Below are 18,655 nucleotides of genomic sequence, written 5' to 3'. Positions count from 1 at the left end.
TAGTGTAATCTGTTCTGTTGATTGTAACGGTCGTCCTATTTTTCACTTTTAGTTCTTTTTGTTCATTAGATAGTTCAGGTAGGCAATTGCACCTTGCACCTTGCTTTGAGATGGACTCTGTTTACCTTTTTGCACCGACGCACTGTAATTATTAGCTGCTCCAGTACCTTCTTGTAATCAGGTCTTTTTACCTGGGCCCTTAGGCCCTTGTAAATAAAATTTTATCAAAAGAAAAAAAAAAAAAATCTGTTCTTATCAGCTTAATATCTGATACGCTGCTCATCGAGCAGCTCATATATTAAACTGATTTTTTGGAACTGGGCCGTGGAAAAGAGGCTTGCCTCGTCCCGGCCACGGGTTGCCTCGGTATAGCACTACCTCCGAGTGTGGCCCACTTCCTCCGGGGAAGAAAATAAACAATGAAAGTGAAACACAACAGACTGACCAGCTTCCACCTTCTCTTGTCTTCCCTAGGAAGGAGGGAGTCATCCGGCCTGCCTTACCGGTTCTGGGACGACAAGAAGCCACCACAAGCTATGTGCAGAGCAGTTGCGTTTTGCGGTCCATGGGAAGGCTGAAAAAAGTTCATACTTACCTGACGCTCTTCATTGGGTTGTTGACGCCAGCTAGTATCACTGCCATTGTGAGCTCGTGAGGGCTCGGCAGCCGGTTTGTGAGTGCTCATAGTGTTTTCACTTGTGTGCTTGCATTCTATTCCTTCACTTGCGGTGCTATCTTTAATAGCTCTTCGGGGCTAGATAGCTTCTCTAACGCTTGTGGTGCTTCTGGGTCCGCTTCAAAGTTGAGTTTCGGCTCTCCTGCGATTGGCCCAGGATGCCTACCTCCAGTACGATCCAGTGCCCGAAAAGCCTGATGGCTTTTTTTCCGGCTGAAGTTTTCCGTTCCGTGGGCTCGTCCCAAGTCCTCCCCCGCCTCTTGGAGAGCGTGGAGAGAGATCAGTTGTCCTCCGTCCAGTTCCTCCGAAATGGAGCAGTTCGTCTCTCCTTCAAGGAGATCCAGTCTTGTCAGTCCACCATAGAACGTGGAATACGTTTTGGCGACTACCAGCTTCGTCTTACCAGTGCCGACACCTCGTCCCGTCTGGTGTATCTCCGGGATTGTCCGTTTGAGGTCCCAGACGATGCCGTCCGTGCGTTCTTCTCCTCCTTTGGGCAGGGTTCATTCTGTCCAGAGGAGTGAGCACCATGGTTTTCCCCGGCCTGAGCGATGGCAACCGCCTTGTCAAGATGTCTATGTCTAAAGGACGTTCCCGGTGATGTACGTGTAGCTGGCTTCGATTGCCGTGTTTGGTATCGTGGTCAGCCCCCCCTACTGTGCCATCTGTAGGAAGATCGGTTCAACGAAGTCGTGCTTGCCCGCTCAGTGGACGATGTCGGCGCTGTGGCCAGTCTGGTCACATGGCCCGTGAATGTAGGAACGCCTGGGGGCAGCCTGCACCTCAACGGCCTCCGGAGTTCTTCCGGCGTCTTCTCGTAAAGAGGAGCAGGCTGGGGTTCCGGCCCCTGATTGCCAGTCCCCCTGGCACAGAGGCTGTGGAGGATCCGGACGTAAGCCGGATGCTGTCGTAGACGATGCTATGGAGGAGGTTCGGCCTCCTCTCCTGCCGAGTCCGGTGGGCGCAGGTGCAAACCTGTTGCCCTCCGACGATGACGCATCTAGGGTCGTAATCCTCCCTTTGGAGTTTACTCCAGGTGAGGATTCGGAGTCGGATGTTCTCGTTAAAGAGTCTTCTGGCTCCCCCCGGCAGCGCAAGCCTAAGCGGAGGCGGAAGCGTAACCTCCCAAAGATCGGTACTCCTTCCTTCAGCTGGCGCATCCTCGGATGACAGATCAGCCGTTTGGATATGGATACCGACCGTCGCGAACACCGTACCGCCAAGTTCTCCATGAGTACCTATGAGGAAGTCTGGTGCGATGTTGCCACTTGGGAGATCATTCGTGGGAATGCTCATTCCAACAGTCTCGATGAACCGCTTGCCTGGTTTGTCGAGGAGTTCCGCTCCTCCGGCGGCTGCTCATCGAGCAGCTCATATATTAAACTGATTTTTGGAACTGGGCCGTGGAAAAGAGGCTTGCCTCGTCCCGGCCACGGGTTGCCTCGGTATAGCACTACCTCCGAGTGTGGCCCACTTCCCTCCGGGGAAGAAATAAACAATTGAAAGTGAAACAACAGACTGACCAGCTTCCACCTTCTCTTGTCTTCCCTAGGAAGGAGGGAGTCACCGGCCTGCCTTACCGGTTCTGGGACGACAAGAAGCCACCACAAGCTATGTGCAGAGCAGTTGCGTTTTGCGGTCCATGGGAAGGCTGAAAAAGTTCATACTTACCTGACGCGGGAGGCACTGTGATCAGGGAGGCAGTCCTCTCAAGGTGAGGCTCTTTCATTGCACTTCGATTGGGTTGACCCTTGCGATTACCCCAAATGTGGGTAACTCGAGCGTATAATTTCTGGTAGTGGGGACCTGCGTTCGCGCTAGTCCCCGCACCCACCTCGTCGGGAAAGGAATGGCACTAATGCGATGGTTTGTTGGTGTGATTTCAGTCAGTCAGGCAAGCATGGAAAGATGCCCTGTCCTGTCGTTTACTGACGGGACGGGACTGAACGGAACGGAGTAACCAAGGACAAGGTGAGTTTGCCGTGAATTGAAATCTCGTTGAATGTTTGAGTTATTTGGTGGGTGCAGTGCGGAGCGGAACCTCACTTCATTTCTTGCATTCTTCGTTGCTGCAGAGAAATCATCGAGGATAGATCGATCGACGAGTGAAACAAGAAAGTACCGGAGGGCAGATGGAGCACTTATCCTCTTGCATCGTTTGCAAAACGTAAGTAGATGTATGTTTGCAATGTTCGATCGCCTATCTGTAAGCGTGATAGATTTCTTATGCCTCCCTTGTACTATGTTGCCTTCTGGCGATCCGGCGTGCATTGAGTAACATGAGAAGTGGCCAGGGCAGTTGGCGTTACATTTCTGTGGCCAACACGCACGTTGTCGTTTCTCTGTGTTATGAATTAATTGAATTGTTATCGCGAAAGTAAATGTATTATACTCAGGAAGGATAGTGACTTATTTTCTGAATAATGTTGTTCACCCTTTGAACAAATGGGGCCTGAATACTGTCCGTGTTGAGCAGAGAACAGTGAAAATGTCAACTCCACCAAGTCACGTTTTCGCTAGATCAATTTTATAATTTTCTAGCCGTCGTTGTATGCACATGTTCCCCACTAACTAGTTTGTCTTTTCATCCAATGCATAACAGTGCGTCAATTTCACACTTGCCGTGTCCTGTTCTTTGCTCAGACAAAAAGATAGCTTTGATGTCATAAACGTTGGTTTGATAAGATCTCGCGCGCACGCGCTCCCTCGGGAATATAAGTTCGCCTTTCCCGTGTGAACTATTTTGTTTTTGTTGCATTTCTCATTTTTGACATTTGCTTGACATGTTGTGTTTTAAAAAAGCTGTATTGGAACTTTCTTTGGTGGGGGGAACTGAGATTCTTTGAGATGATGAAGTGGATAGAACGAAAAAGGGAAGCCTACAACACGGGGTATTCCCAGGCGGTCTCCCATCCAAGTACTAACCCCGCCCGACAGGGCTTAACTTCGGTGATCGGACGAGAACCGGTGTTTTCCCTGTGGTATGGTCGTAGACAAGTCATTTGCCGTGAAAATTTACTCTTTTATAAGAGGAAAGTGAAAAAGAGGTCGGAGGAAACACCATGTGGATTTGTCCTCTTGCCGTCAACGCAAATGCCATGCAGTCCTGGTGGCTGTGGCTGCCTGCCGTCCGTCCGTCCATCCACTGTACAAGTAGACAATCGTTGTGTGCGCCGGCCTCGTTTTCAGGTTGGCTTTGTAGATTCCCTACTTGGGACGGATGACAATCAGACCACCATATCTCGCGACCAGGAGACTAGCAGCACTCCGTCTGCTGCGAGCATGTTATGGCATCGGCTTCTCGGCCTTTTGGCTAAGATCAAGTGTAGTATCTGTTCTTATCAGCTTAATATCTGATACGCTGCTCATCGAGCAGCTCATATATTAAACTGATTTTGGAACTGGGCCGTGGAAAAGAGGCTTGCCTCGTCCCGGCCACGGGTTTGCTCGGTATAGCACTACCTCCGAGTGTGGCCCACTTCCCTCCGGGGAAGAAATAAAACAATTGAAAGTGAAACAACAGACTGACCAGCTTCCACCTTCTCTTGTCTTCCCTAGGAAGGAGGGAGTCACCGGCCTGCCTTACCGGTTCTGGGACGACAAGAAGCCACCACAAGCTATGTGCAGAGCAGTTGCGTTTTGCGGTCCATGGGAAGGCTGAAAAAGTTCATACTTACCTGACGCGGAGGCACTGTGATCAGGGAGGCAGTCCTCTCAAGGTGAGGCTCTTTCATTGCACTTCGATTGGGTTGACCCTTGCGATTACCCCAAATGTGGGTAACTCGAGCGTATAATTTCTGGTAGTGGGGACCTGCGTTCGCGCTAGTCCCCGCACCCACCTCGTCGGGAAAGGAATGGCACTAATGCGATGGTTTGTTGGTGTGATTTCAGTCAGTCAGGCAAGCATGGAAAGATGCCCTGTCCTGTCGTTTACTGACGGGACGGGACTGAACGGAACGGAGTAACCAAGGACAAGGTGAGTTTGCCGTGAATTGAAATCTCGTTGAATGTTTGAGTTATTTGGTGGGTGCAGTGCGGAGCGGAACCTCACTTCATTTCTTGCATTCTTCGTTGCTGCAGAGAAATCATCGAGGATAGATCGATCGACGAGTGAAACAAGAAAGTACCGGAGGGCAGATGGAGCACTTATCCTCTTGCATCGTTTGCAAAACGTAAGTAGATGTATGTTTGCAATGTTCGATCGCCTATCTGTAAGCGTGATAGATTTCTTATGCCTCCCTTGTACTATGTGCCTTCTGGCGATCCGGCGTGCATTGAGTAACATGAGAAGTGGCCAGGGCAGTTGGCGTTACATTTCTGTGGCCAACACGCACGTTGTCGTTTCTCTGTGTTATGAATTAATTGAATTGTTATCGCGAAAGTAAATGTATTATACTCAGGAAGGATAGTGACTTATTTTCTGAATAATGTTGTTCACCCTTTGAACAATGGGGCCTGAATACTGTCCGTGTTGAGCAGAGAACAGTGAAAATGTCAACTCCACCAAGTCACGTTTTCGCTAGATCAATTTTATAATTTTCTAGCCGTCGTTGTATGCACATGTTCCCCACTAACTAGTTTGTCTTTTCATCCAATGCATAACAGTGCGTCAATTCACACACTTGCCGTGTCCTGTTCTTTGCTCAGACAAAAGATAGCTTTGATGTCATAAACGTTGGTTTGATAAGATCTCGCGCGCACGCGCTCCCTCGGGAATATAAGTTCGCCTTTCCCGTGTGAACTATTTTGTTTTTGTTGCATTTCTCATTTTTGACATTTGCTTGACATGTTGTGTTTTTAAAAAAAGCTGTATTGGAACTTTCTTTGGTGGGGGGAACTGAGATTCTTTGAGATGATGAAGTGGATAGAACGAAAAAGGGAAGCCACAACACGGGGTATTCCCAGGCGGTCTCCCATCCAACAGTACTAACCCCGCCCGACAGGGCTTAACTTCGGTGATCGGACGAGAACCGGTGTTTTCCCTGTGGTATGGTCGTAGACAAGTCATTTGCCGTGAAAATTTACTCTTTTATAAGAGGAAAGTGAAAAAGAGGTCGGAGGAAACACCATGTGGATTTTGTCCTCTTGCCGTCAACGCAAATGCCATGCAGTCCTGGTGGCTGTGGCTGCCTGCCGTCCGTCCGTCCATCCACTGTACAAGTAGACAATCGTTGTGTGCGCCGGCCTCGTTTTCAGGTTGGCTTTGTAGATTCCCTACTTGGGACGGATGACAATCAGACCACCATATCTCGCGACCAGGAGACTAGCAGCACTCCGTCTGCTGCGAGCATGTTATGGCATCGCTGTGCTCGGCCTTTTGGCTAAGTGTACCAATTGGCCTTAGTGGGAGCTACACTTCGTGGACCTCTTCGTCTGCGCCCGCCAACACTTATGGAAGAAGACACAACCGCCGCTGTTCTTGCTGTCCCTGAAGATGCTAGCACTGCTGAGGTTATCCCCCCCACAATTGTGAGTATGGATGCTGCTGACGCGGATATGAATGCTGATGCTGATGCTGATGCTGGCGCTGATGCCAATGCCACTGATGAAGTTCCTGAAGTTCCTGATGGTGAAGAAGCCTTCACGCCCGAGCTCTTCTCGCCATTGGAGTCTGAAGTTGTTGTCCCACAAGCGCTGGCAACATGGCTAAAAGTGGTGTACGTTTCTGTGCTTCTCCTCGTGAGATTTGGTCCCACTCGCCAGACAATCGTGGAGTGGCTCTTAAGAAGGGATTCTCCGTGTTTTTTAAGTTGGACTCTCCTTCCAACAGCCAAAAGATCTTGTGCAGTTTTTTGATGAAGCTGGCGTTGATATCGACTCCATTGTGTCCATCCAGTATTGCGCTTCTAACAAAAATTGGGTCGTCACCTTTAGATCAGTTGCGGCAAAAGAAGCTGCGCTCCGTATCCCCCACCTCGATATCGAGGGGTCACGTGTTCTTATCGGTGATAGGCAGAATGCTGTAACCTTGGTGAAGCTTTACGAAGCTCCGGTGGAGCTCCCGGACTCTGTTTTGATTGGCCGTTTATCCACCTATGGCACTGTTCTTTCTTTTCGTAGGGATCGTTCCGGCGATAGCCTGTTCAATGGGAACCGCACTGCCCGGATGCGTCTCAGTAAACCCATCCCTTCCTCTGTTCGAGTAGTGGGGCGAATTTGTTCGGATCTGGTACCCTGGGCAGCCACAGACCTGCAGGCGCTGCGGGGCCCTTGGGCACTTCGCCGCCGTCTGTCGGTCTGTGCGCTGCGCCACTGCGAAGAACCTGGCCACTCGTCAAGATCCTGTCCGTGTGACCCTATGTGCTCCATTTGTATGAAGCCTGATCATTTAGCAGCTGCGTGCCCGTTCCTTATCCACAGTGCTGATGTAGACCCGTCATCTTCTGGTCCTCGTGCGCGTCCTCGTGAGTCTTCCGAGCCCTCTTCCTATGCTGCTGTTGCCTCTCGTCCGCCTGCTCCAGCTCCGGTTCCTGCTGCTCAGCCTCCTCCAGTCAGTAAACCTCCCCAGGTGCAGAGACGCCCCCTAGCTCCGAGCCCCTGTCCCCCCCCGATGCGGCTCATAAGGAATCTAGTGATGCAAGTGATGAATCTAGTAGTGAGGAGTCTGGTTCTGAGTCTGTTTCTGGGTCCTCTCCTCAACAAGGAAAAGGCTGGGATGATCAAGTTGAACGTGAATCTAAAGGATCTGGTAGGACAAGTAGTCATGTTGGCCGCCGTGATCGGGAGCGAGAGCGCGGAGCGGGAGCGGGAGCGGGAGCGGGAGCGGGAGCGGGAGCGGGAACGGGAACGGGAACGGGAACGGGACCGTGACCGTGACCGTGACCGTGACCGTGACCGTGACCGTGAACGTGAACGTGAACGTGAACGTGATCGTGACCGTGATCGTGAGTACCGTCGCGGGGGCGTGGCCGTTCCCGCAGCCACGACCGTCATCGATCTAGAACTCGATTGCGCGGGGATCATACTTACAGCGAGTCTGAAGGGTGGACCACGGTTGGTAAACGCCACCATTAGTACCAATGCTAAAGCTCCTTTCTCTGAACGTCCGTGGGCTTGTATCACCCACTAAGAGTGACCTGATCCTAAACGAATTATCTCGCCTAAGTTGCGATTTGATCTTATTACAGGAGACTCATGTTTCAAACAAACGTCAAGCTGATGCTTTTTCTCGTAAATGGCCCGGTAAATGTTTTTGGTCCTTCGGGACGGGCAGGTCGGCTGGTGTAGCCCTGCTCACCCCTCCGAATTTTCCAGGAACCATCTCTCGCTTTATTTTTGATTCAGATGGTAGAGTCTTAAGTGCATTGGTACTTTTTGGGGCAGCAGCGGATTAATGTCATTAATATTTACGCTCCAAACACCGTTACCCGACGCAAGCACTTTTTTCAAAATCTGCATTCCTTTTTTCTATCCCCTATTCGGATAGTGGCCGGTGATTTTAATTGTATCGATAATCCTCTCGACCGTCTTGTCCTAGTTGATGATTCTCTTCCTGATAAGTCAGTCCTTAAATCCTTCATTTCAGACTGTTCTCTTGTTGATATTTGGCGCAGACGGAAACCCTCGTGGGTTTCCTTCACTTGGGCCAATACCGGCTATTCTCAAGCTTCGCGCCTCGATCGCTTTTTGATTTCTCGTTCCCTTGTTCCGCACGTTCGAACCTCCGATGTAATGCCGTGTGTTTTTTCGGACCACGATTTTGTTCGTCTATTTTTGTCTCTCGACAATTTTTCTTGTCCCCGTAGCGGTGTTTGGCGGTTTAATACAAGTTTCTTGTCCGATGAGTCTTTTAAGAGCAAAAATGTCTGCGTTTATTGCTTCCTTTAAGGAGCGTGTCTCCGACTTCGATTTCCCTTGGTGCTTGGTGGGAGGCTTTAAAACTTGGCATTCGTAGGTTTTGTATCGAGTTTTGCGTTAATAACAAAGGCAGATTAATAGTGAACGCAGTTCTTTGACCAAGCGCTTGATCCACGCAAAGAACTCTCTGGCCTCTGGTGGCTCCCAGGCCGCTTCTGAGGTCAGGGATCTTGAAAGCGCCCTCTCTTCCTGGTTTCCCAGGAAGCGGAGAGGCGCAAAAATTCGTTCACGTGCCAAGTGGGGTTGAAGAAGGAGAACGGCCGACTAGATTTTTTTTCCGCCTCGAGAAAAAACGTGCTGAAAAGAATTCCATGGACTGCCTTCTGGATGCCAATGGCGTCGAGAAGACGTCCCAACACGATTTGGAATTAGTCCTTGTAGATTTCTATAAGTCATTGTTTGCCAAGGATACCTTGGATCTTTCTGTTCAAATGGATTTAATTAATGACCTAGACCTTTCTCTGTCGAATGCTGAACGAGAGAGCTGTGAGGGGAGTTGACAAAAGACGAGCTTTTTTTCAGCTGTTAGCGGTCTTCAAACCGGCAAGTCCCCAGGGTCTGATGGTCTCCCAACCGATTTTATGTTGCTTTCTGGGGGGATCTTGGTGATGCCCTTGCTCGTGTTTTGAATGAGGGCTTTCATCGGGTTCCCTCATTGACTCTCAGCGAGAGGGCCTCTTGCGTCTGATACACAAGAAAGACGATAAGCGCATGCCGAAAAACTGGCGCCCCATCTCTTTGCTAAATACCGATTATAAAATCGCTTCTAAGGCTATTACCGAGCGTCTCAAGCCTGTAATGTGTTCTATTGTTCATCGCGATCAGTCGTGCTCTGTAGTTGGGAGATCTATCTTCTCTAATCTCCTTCTGATTCGTGACACCCTCGACATGATTAGTAAAACTAACGAATCTGGAAATACTTGTGACCTTAGACCAAGAAAAGGCCTTTTGACCGTTGTCGACCACGCCTTTCTCATGCGCGTTTTGTCTAAGTTCGGTTTTGGTCCCTTTTTTGTCAATGGGTGAGTCTCTTTTATAACAATGTCTTTTCGCGCATTATTTGTAACGGGTCTCTTTCCGCCCCTGTTTTTTTGGGGAAGGGGTGTTAGGCAGGGTTGTCCCCCTCTCCCCCCTTTTATACGTGCTGGTTTCTGAAATCCTGTCTACCCAAAATTCGAAAAATGTCCGGACATTGTTGGCTTTCTCCTCCCTGGTGCGGCTGGCTTACAATTTAAGATTTCTCAGTACGCTGACGATGCAACTTGCTTTTTGAAATCGGAAAGTTCCCTATGTCACCTTTTGCGAGTGGTTCGCAGGTTTGAAATAGCTTCGGGAGCAAAACTTAACACGACTAAGACCGAGGTGGAGGGTGAACGGTGCCTCCCCCCTTTGGTTTAAAGTGGGTCTCTAAAATTAGGATATTGGGTGTTTTCTTTTCTAACGGTCTGGTTTCTGTCGAGTCAGACAACTGGAAAACCTAAGCTAGATAAGCTCGAAAATGTTATCAATTTGTGGAGACAAAGGGAACTTTCTTTTGTTGGCCGCACAATGATTATTAATGCCTCGGGGCGAGTAGGTTTTGGCACGTTGCCAAAATCCTCGCACCTCCGCGATGGGTGTGTGACCGCTACAAACGTCTTGTTTGGCCTTTCATTGGAAAGGCAAAATGGAGAACGTGAGTCGACAGCGCTGCTGTGCTCCTTTGTCTTCTGGCGGCCTTGGTGTCGTCGACTTTCAGACCAAGTGTGCCAGCCTGCGTCTGTCCTGTTTTTTAAGTCTTCGAGATGACTTCGGTTCTGATAAATGGCATTTTTTGGCCCGCTTCTTTCTTGGGAATTGTCTTTTTAAGTTTGATCCTTGCTTCTCTTTCGCGAGCAATTCCGTCCCTTCTTCTTCGGATCCCTCCCTGTGTTACCGTCAGTGTCTTGCTTTGTTTCACTCTCTGTTTGAGCGTCATGGGTCTGTGCCTGATGATTTATCTTGTAAGAACATTTATTCCTTGTTGTCTGTATTTCCGTCCCCTGCTCCAACATGCGCTAGTTTTTGGGGAGCCGTTGTTGGCCGCCCCATAATCCGGTGGGTGTCCGTGTGGCGAAAGTCTCGTCTTAAGTTTATCGAGAATTATAAAGTGATGTTTTCTGGCTCCTCTTACATAATGCAGTTCGGGTGCGATATAACCTCAAGTTTGGGGTTATATTGCCTCCGACCGTTGTGCTGTTTGTTCTCGTATTGAATCCCCTTGTCATTGTTTTGTTGCATGTCGTAGGGTCGTTCATGTCTGGAATTCTTTACGCCCTTTCTCTCTCGTCTCCTTGGTTCTCCCCTTGTGCTGTCCTTTTCTTCTGTTTTGTTTCCCTTGTCCCCTATTTCGTCGTCCCCGGGGTACCGTCTGTCTAGTTATCTCATTGCGACTATCGTTTACTTCGTTTGGCTGGCGCGAACCTTGCGACTTTTCGAAACAGCTCTCTTGGCTCACGTTCTATTATTAACATGATTATTAAAGATATTAAGTTGCGTATCTTAGGCGAACCTGTCTCTAGAGTTAAAGATTTTTGGTCGACGGTAGTGTAATCTGTTCTGTTGATTGTAACGGTCGTCCTATTTTTCACTTTTAGTTCTTTTTGTTCATTAGATAGTTCAGGTAGGCAATTGCACCTTGCACCTTGCTTTGAGATGGACTCTGTTTACCTTTTTGCACCGACGCACTGTAATTATTAGCTGCTCCAGTACCTTCTTGTAATCAGGTCTTTTTACCTGGGCCCTTAGGCCCTTGTAAATAAAATTTTATCAAAAGAAAAAAAAAAAAAATCTGTTCTTATCAGCTTAATATCTGATACGCTGCTCATCGAGCAGCTCATATATTAAACTGATTTTTTGGAACTGGGCCGTGGAAAAGAGGCTTGCCTCGTCCCGGCCACGGGTTGCCTCGGTATAGCACTACCTCCGAGTGTGGCCCACTTCCTCCGGGGAAGAAAATAAACAATGAAAGTGAAACACAACAGACTGACCAGCTTCCACCTTCTCTTGTCTTCCCTAGGAAGGAGGGAGTCATCCGGCCTGCCTTACCGGTTCTGGGACGACAAGAAGCCACCACAAGCTATGTGCAGAGCAGTTGCGTTTTGCGGTCCATGGGAAGGCTGAAAAAAGTTCATACTTACCTGACGCTCTTCATTGGGTTGTTGACGCCAGCTAGTATCACTGCCATTGTGAGCTCGTGAGGGCTCGGCAGCCGGTTTGTGAGTGCTCATAGTGTTTTCACTTGTGTGCTTGCATTCTATTCCTTCACTTGCGGTGCTATCTTTAATAGCTCTTCGGGGCTAGATAGCTTCTCTAACGCTTGTGGTGCTTCTGGGTCCGCTTCAAAGTTGAGTTTCGGCTCTCCTGCGATTGGCCCAGGATGCCTACCTCCAGTACGATCCAGTGCCCGAAAAGCCTGATGGCTTTTTTTCCGGCTGAAGTTTTCCGTTCCGTGGGCTCGTCCCAAGTCCTCCCCCGCCTCTTGGAGAGCGTGGAGAGAGATCAGTTGTCCTCCGTCCAGTTCCTCCGAAATGGAGCAGTTCGTCTCTCCTTCAAGGAGATCCAGTCTTGTCAGTCCACCATAGAACGTGGAATACGTTTTGGCGACTACCAGCTTCGTCTTACCAGTGCCGACACCTCGTCCCGTCTGGTGTATCTCCGGGATTGTCCGTTTGAGGTCCCAGACGATGCCGTCCGTGCGTTCTTCTCCTCCTTTGGGCAGGGTTCATTCTGTCCAGAGGAGTGAGCACCATGGTTTTCCCCGGCCTGAGCGATGGCAACCGCCTTGTCAAGATGTCTATGTCTAAAGGACGTTCCCGGTGATGTACGTGTAGCTGGCTTCGATTGCCGTGTTTGGTATCGTGGTCAGCCCCCCCTACTGTGCCATCTGTAGGAAGATCGGTTCAACGAAGTCGTGCTTGCCCGCTCAGTGGACGATGTCGGCGCTGTGGCCAGTCTGGTCACATGGCCCGTGAATGTAGGAACGCCTGGGGGCAGCCTGCACCTCAACGGCCTCCGGAGTTCTTCCGGCGTCTTCTCGTAAAGAGGAGCAGGCTGGGGTTCCGGCCCCTGATTGCCAGTCCCCCTGGCACAGAGGCTGTGGAGGATCCGGACGTAAGCCGGATGCTGTCGTAGACGATGCTATGGAGGAGGTTCGGCCTCCTCTCCTGCCGAGTCCGGTGGGCGCAGGTGCAAACCTGTTGCCCTCCGACGATGACGCATCTAGGGTCGTAATCCTCCCTTTGGAGTTTACTCCAGGTGAGGATTCGGAGTCGGATGTTCTCGTTAAAGAGTCTTCTGGCTCCCCCCGGCAGCGCAAGCCTAAGCGGAGGCGGAAGCGTAACCTCCCAAAGATCGGTACTCCTTCCTTCAGCTGGCGCATCCTCGGATGACAGATCAGCCGTTTGGATATGGATACCGACCGTCGCGAACACCGTACCGCCAAGTTCTCCATGAGTACCTATGAGGAAGTCTGGTGCGATGTTGCCACTTGGGAGATCATTCGTGGGAATGCTCATTCCAACAGTCTCGATGAACCGCTTGCCTGGTTTGTCGAGGAGTTCCGCTCCTCCGGCGGCTGCTCATCGAGCAGCTCATATATTAAACTGATTTTTGGAACTGGGCCGTGGAAAAGAGGCTTGCCTCGTCCCGGCCACGGGTTGCCTCGGTATAGCACTACCTCCGAGTGTGGCCCACTTCCCTCCGGGGAAGAAATAAACAATTGAAAGTGAAACAACAGACTGACCAGCTTCCACCTTCTCTTGTCTTCCCTAGGAAGGAGGGAGTCACCGGCCTGCCTTACCGGTTCTGGGACGACAAGAAGCCACCACAAGCTATGTGCAGAGCAGTTGCGTTTTGCGGTCCATGGGAAGGCTGAAAAAGTTCATACTTACCTGACGCGGGAGGCACTGTGATCAGGGAGGCAGTCCTCTCAAGGTGAGGCTCTTTCATTGCACTTCGATTGGGTTGACCCTTGCGATTACCCCAAATGTGGGTAACTCGAGCGTATAATTTCTGGTAGTGGGGACCTGCGTTCGCGCTAGTCCCCGCACCCACCTCGTCGGGAAAGGAATGGCACTAATGCGATGGTTTGTTGGTGTGATTTCAGTCAGTCAGGCAAGCATGGAAAGATGCCCTGTCCTGTCGTTTACTGACGGGACGGGACTGAACGGAACGGAGTAACCAAGGACAAGGTGAGTTTGCCGTGAATTGAAATCTCGTTGAATGTTTGAGTTATTTGGTGGGTGCAGTGCGGAGCGGAACCTCACTTCATTTCTTGCATTCTTCGTTGCTGCAGAGAAATCATCGAGGATAGATCGATCGACGAGTGAAACAAGAAAGTACCGGAGGGCAGATGGAGCACTTATCCTCTTGCATCGTTTGCAAAACGTAAGTAGATGTATGTTTGCAATGTTCGATCGCCTATCTGTAAGCGTGATAGATTTCTTATGCCTCCCTTGTACTATGTTGCCTTCTGGCGATCCGGCGTGCATTGAGTAACATGAGAAGTGGCCAGGGCAGTTGGCGTTACATTTCTGTGGCCAACACGCACGTTGTCGTTTCTCTGTGTTATGAATTAATTGAATTGTTATCGCGAAAGTAAATGTATTATACTCAGGAAGGATAGTGACTTATTTTCTGAATAATGTTGTTCACCCTTTGAACAAATGGGGCCTGAATACTGTCCGTGTTGAGCAGAGAACAGTGAAAATGTCAACTCCACCAAGTCACGTTTTCGCTAGATCAATTTTATAATTTTCTAGCCGTCGTTGTATGCACATGTTCCCCACTAACTAGTTTGTCTTTTCATCCAATGCATAACAGTGCGTCAATTTCACACTTGCCGTGTCCTGTTCTTTGCTCAGACAAAAAGATAGCTTTGATGTCATAAACGTTGGTTTGATAAGATCTCGCGCGCACGCGCTCCCTCGGGAATATAAGTTCGCCTTTCCCGTGTGAACTATTTTGTTTTTGTTGCATTTCTCATTTTTGACATTTGCTTGACATGTTGTGTTTTAAAAAAAGCTGTATTGGAACTTTCTTTGGTGGGGGGAACTGAGATTCTTTGAGATGATGAAGTGGATAGAACGAAAAAGGGAAGCCTACAACACGGGGTATTCCCAGGCGGTCTCCCATCCAAGTACTAACCCCGCCCGACAGGGCTTAACTTCGGTGATCGGACGAGAACCGGTGTTTTCCCTGTGGTATGGTCGTAGACAAGTCATTTGCCGTGAAAATTTACTCTTTTATAAGAGGAAAGTGAAAAAGAGGTCGGAGGAAACACCATGTGGATTTGTCCTCTTGCCGTCAACGCAAATGCCATGCAGTCCTGGTGGCTGTGGCTGCCTGCCGTCCGTCCGTCCATCCACTGTACAAGTAGACAATCGTTGTGTGCGCCGGCCTCGTTTTCAGGTTGGCTTTGTAGATTCCCTACTTGGGACGGATGACAATCAGACCACCATATCTCGCGACCAGGAGACTAGCAGCACTCCGTCTGCTGCGAGCATGTTATGGCATCGGCTTCTCGGCCTTTTGGCTAAGATCAAGTGTAGTATCTGTTCTTATCAGCTTAATATCTGATACGCTGCTCATCGAGCAGCTCATATATTAAACTGATTTTGGAACTGGGCCGTGGAAAAGAGGCTTGCCTCGTCCCGGCCACGGGTTTGCTCGGTATAGCACTACCTCCGAGTGTGGCCCACTTCCCTCCGGGGAAGAAATAAAACAATTGAAAGTGAAACAACAGACTGACCAGCTTCCACCTTCTCTTGTCTTCCCTAGGAAGGAGGGAGTCACCGGCCTGCCTTACCGGTTCTGGGACGACAAGAAGCCACCACAAGCTATGTGCAGAGCAGTTGCGTTTTGCGGTCCATGGGAAGGCTGAAAAAGTTCATACTTACCTGACGCGGAGGCACTGTGATCAGGGAGGCAGTCCTCTCAAGGTGAGGCTCTTTCATTGCACTTCGATTGGGTTGACCCTTGCGATTACCCCAAATGTGGGTAACTCGAGCGTATAATTTCTGGTAGTGGGGACCTGCGTTCGCGCTAGTCCCCGCACCCACCTCGTCGGGAAAGGAATGGCACTAATGCGATGGTTTGTTGGTGTGATTTCAGTCAGTCAGGCAAGCATGGAAAGATGCCCTGTCCTGTCGTTTACTGACGGGACGGGACTGAACGGAACGGAGTAACCAAGGACAAGGTGAGTTTGCCGTGAATTGAAATCTCGTTGAATGTTTGAGTTATTTGGTGGGTGCAGTGCGGAGCGGAACCTCACTTCATTTCTTGCATTCTTCGTTGCTGCAGAGAAATCATCGAGGATAGATCGATCGACGAGTGAAACAAGAAAGTACCGGAGGGCAGATGGAGCACTTATCCTCTTGCATCGTTTGCAAAACGTAAGTAGATGTATGTTTGCAATGTTCGATCGCCTATCTGTAAGCGTGATAGATTTCTTATGCCTCCCTTGTACTATGTGCCTTCTGGCGATCCGGCGTGCATTGAGTAACATGAGAAGTGGCCAGGGCAGTTGGCGTTACATTTCTGTGGCCAACACGCACGTTGTCGTTTCTCTGTGTTATGAATTAATTGAATTGTTATCGCGAAAGTAAATGTATTATACTCAGGAAGGATAGTGACTTATTTTCTGAATAATGTTGTTCACCCTTTGAACAATGGGGCCTGAATACTGTCCGTGTTGAGCAGAGAACAGTGAAAATGTCAACTCCACCAAGTCACGTTTTCGCTAGATCAATTTTATAATTTTCTAGCCGTCGTTGTATGCACATGTTCCCCACTAACTAGTTTGTCTTTTCATCCAATGCATAACAGTGCGTCAATTCACACACTTGCCGTGTCCTGTTCTTTGCTCAGACAAAAGATAGCTTTGATGTCATAAACGTTGGTTTGATAAGATCTCGCGCGCACGCGCTCCCTCGGGAATATAAGTTCGCCTTTCCCGTGTGAACTATTTTGTTTTTGTTGCATTTCTCATTTTTGACATTTGCTTGACATGTTGTGTTTTTAAAAAAAGCTGTATTGGAACTTTCTTTGGTGGGGGGAACTGAGATTCTTTGAGATGATGAAGTGGATAGAACGAAAAAGGGAAGCCACAACACGGGGTATTCCCAGGCGGTCTCCCATCCAACAGTACTAACCCCGCCCGACAGGGCTTAACTTCGGTGATCGGACGAGAACCGGTGTTTTCCCTGTGGTATGGTCGTAGACAAGTCATTTGCCGTGAAAATTTACTCTTTTATAAGAGGAAAGTGAAAAAGAGGTCGGAGGAAACACCATGTGGATTTTGTCCTCTTGCCGTCAACGCAAATGCCATGCAGTCCTGGTGGCTGTGGCTGCCTGCCGTCCGTCCGTCCATCCACTGTACAAGTAGACAATCGTTGTGTGCGCCGGCCTCGTTTTCAGGTTGGCTTTGTAGATTCCCTACTTGGGACGGATGACAATCAGACCACCATATCTCGCGACCAGGAGACTAGCAGCACTCCGTCTGCTGCGAGCATGTTATGGCATCGCTGTGCTCGGCCTTTTGGCTAAGTGTACCAATTGGCCTTAGTGGGAGCTACACTTCGTGGACCTCTTCGTCTGCGCCCGCCAACACTTATGGAAGAAGACACAACCGCCGCTGTTCTTGCTGTCCCTGAAGATGCTAGCACTGCTGAGGTTATCCCCCCCACAATTGTGAGTATGGATGCTGCTGACGCGGATATGAATGCTGATGCTGATGCTGATGCTGGCGCTGATGCCAATGCCACTGATGAAGTTCCTGAAGTTCCTGATGGTGAAGAAGCCTTCACGCCCGAGCTCTTCTCGCCATTGGAGTCTGAAGTTGTTGTCCCACAAGCGCTGGCAACATGGCTAAAAGTGGTGTACGTTTCTGTGCTTCTCCTCGTGAGATTTGGTCCCACTCGCCAGACAATCGTGGAGTGGCTCTTAAGAAGGGATTCTCCGTGTTTTTTAAGTTGGACTCTCCTTCCAACAGCCAAAAGATCTTGTGCAGTTTTTTGATGAAGCTGGCGTTGATATCGACTCCATTGTGTCCATCCAGTATTGCGCTTCTAACAAAAATTGGGTCGTCACCTTTAGATCAGTTGCGGCAAAAGAAGCTGCGCTCCGTATCCCCCACCTCGATATCGAGGGGTCACGTGTTCTTATCGGTGATAGGCAGAATGCTGTAACCTTGGTGAAGCTTTACGAAGCTCCGGTGGAGCTCCCGGACTCTGTTTTGATTGGCCGTTTATCCACCTATGGCACTGTTCTTTCTTTTCGTAGGGATCGTTCCGGCGATAGCCTGTTCAATGGGAACCGCACTGCCCGGATGCGTCTCAGTAAACCCATCCCTTCCTCTGTTCGAGTAGTGGGGCGAATTTGTTCGGATCTGGTACCCTGGGCAGCCACAGACCTGCAGGCGCTGCGGGGCCCTTGGGCACTTCGCCGCCGTCTGTCGGTCTGTGCGCTGCGCCACTGCGAAGAACCTGGCCACTCGTCAAGATCCTGTCCGTGTGACCCTATGTGCTCCATTTGTATGAAGCCTGATCATTTAGCAGCTGCGTGCCCGTTCCTTATCCACAGTGCTGATGTAGACCCGTCATCTTCTGGTCCTCGTGCGCGTCCTCGTGAGTCTTCCGAGCCCTCTTCCTATGCTGCTGTTGCCTCTCGTCCGCCTGCTCCAGCTCCGGTTCCTGCTGCTCAGCCTCCTCCAGTCAGTAAACCTCCCCAGGTGCAGAGACGCCCCCTAGCTCCGAGCCCCTGTCCCCCCCCGATGCGGCTCATAAGGAATCTAGTGATGCAAGTGATGAATCTAGTAGTGAGGAGTCTGGTTCTGAGTCTGTTTCTGGGTCCTCTCCTCAACAAGGAAAAGGCTGGGATGATCAAGTTGAACGTGAATCTAAAGGATCTGGTAGGACAAGTAGTCATGTTGGCCGCCGTGATCGGGAGCGAGAGCGCGGAGCGGGAGCGGGAGCGGGAGCGGGAGCGGGAGCGGGAGCGGGAACGGGAACGGGAACGGGAACGGGACCGTGACCGTGACCGTGACCGTGACCGTGACCGTGACCGTGAACGTGAACGTGAACGTGAACGTGATCGTGACCGTGA

General features: G+C 50.0%; 12 non-coding genes and 2 pseudogenes across 12 annotated transcripts; 10 read left to right on the top strand and 4 right to left on the bottom strand.

The window, feature by feature from the left end:
* The first annotated feature begins 213 nt into the window (after positions 1-213).
* Positions 214-400, top strand: LOC138001612 (U2 spliceosomal RNA). The gene has a single exon (XR_011123290.1). It is a non-coding gene; the product is annotated as a U2 spliceosomal RNA (small nuclear RNA).
* Positions 401-1,989: 1,589 nt separating this feature from the next.
* LOC138001631 (U2 spliceosomal RNA) lies at positions 1,990-2,155 on the top strand (annotated as a pseudogene).
* Positions 2,156-2,339: 184 nt separating this feature from the next.
* LOC138001537 (U1 spliceosomal RNA) lies at positions 2,340-2,503 on the top strand. The gene has a single exon (XR_011123223.1). It is a non-coding gene; the product is annotated as a U1 spliceosomal RNA (small nuclear RNA).
* Positions 2,504-3,552: 1,049 nt separating this feature from the next.
* On the bottom strand, positions 3,553-3,671 carry LOC138001647 (5S ribosomal RNA). Its single transcript, XR_011123308.1, has one exon. It is a non-coding gene; the product is annotated as a 5S ribosomal RNA (ribosomal RNA).
* Positions 3,672-3,969: 298 nt separating this feature from the next.
* On the top strand, positions 3,970-4,160 carry LOC138001589 (U2 spliceosomal RNA). Its single transcript, XR_011123271.1, has one exon. It is a non-coding gene; the product is annotated as a U2 spliceosomal RNA (small nuclear RNA).
* Positions 4,161-4,345: 185 nt separating this feature from the next.
* On the top strand, positions 4,346-4,508 carry LOC138001559 (U1 spliceosomal RNA). Its single transcript, XR_011123244.1, has one exon. It is a non-coding gene; the product is annotated as a U1 spliceosomal RNA (small nuclear RNA).
* A 1,048-nt stretch (positions 4,509-5,556) lies between these two features.
* LOC138001661 (5S ribosomal RNA) lies at positions 5,557-5,677 on the bottom strand. The gene has a single exon (XR_011123322.1). It is a non-coding gene; the product is annotated as a 5S ribosomal RNA (ribosomal RNA).
* A 5,632-nt stretch (positions 5,678-11,309) lies between these two features.
* On the top strand, positions 11,310-11,496 carry LOC138001611 (U2 spliceosomal RNA). Its single transcript, XR_011123289.1, has one exon. It is a non-coding gene; the product is annotated as a U2 spliceosomal RNA (small nuclear RNA).
* A 1,589-nt stretch (positions 11,497-13,085) lies between these two features.
* On the top strand, positions 13,086-13,251 carry LOC138001630 (U2 spliceosomal RNA; annotated as a pseudogene).
* Positions 13,252-13,435: 184 nt separating this feature from the next.
* Positions 13,436-13,599, top strand: LOC138001535 (U1 spliceosomal RNA). The gene has a single exon (XR_011123222.1). It is a non-coding gene; the product is annotated as a U1 spliceosomal RNA (small nuclear RNA).
* Positions 13,600-14,649: 1,050 nt separating this feature from the next.
* Positions 14,650-14,768, bottom strand: LOC138001646 (5S ribosomal RNA). The gene has a single exon (XR_011123307.1). It is a non-coding gene; the product is annotated as a 5S ribosomal RNA (ribosomal RNA).
* A 298-nt stretch (positions 14,769-15,066) lies between these two features.
* LOC138001588 (U2 spliceosomal RNA) lies at positions 15,067-15,257 on the top strand. The gene has a single exon (XR_011123270.1). It is a non-coding gene; the product is annotated as a U2 spliceosomal RNA (small nuclear RNA).
* Positions 15,258-15,442: 185 nt separating this feature from the next.
* Positions 15,443-15,605, top strand: LOC138001558 (U1 spliceosomal RNA). The gene has a single exon (XR_011123243.1). It is a non-coding gene; the product is annotated as a U1 spliceosomal RNA (small nuclear RNA).
* A 1,048-nt stretch (positions 15,606-16,653) lies between these two features.
* On the bottom strand, positions 16,654-16,774 carry LOC138001660 (5S ribosomal RNA). Its single transcript, XR_011123321.1, has one exon. It is a non-coding gene; the product is annotated as a 5S ribosomal RNA (ribosomal RNA).
* Positions 16,775-18,655: the final 1,881 nt, after the last annotated feature.

Source organism: Montipora foliosa, chromosome 4 (assembly GCF_036669935.1).
Source record: "Montipora foliosa isolate CH-2021 chromosome 4, ASM3666993v2, whole genome shotgun sequence".
Taxonomy (NCBI): domain Eukaryota; kingdom Metazoa; phylum Cnidaria; class Anthozoa; order Scleractinia; family Acroporidae; genus Montipora; species Montipora foliosa.
The sequence above is the reverse complement of the archived record's forward strand: the minus strand, read 5'-3'. Positions and strand labels throughout refer to the sequence as shown.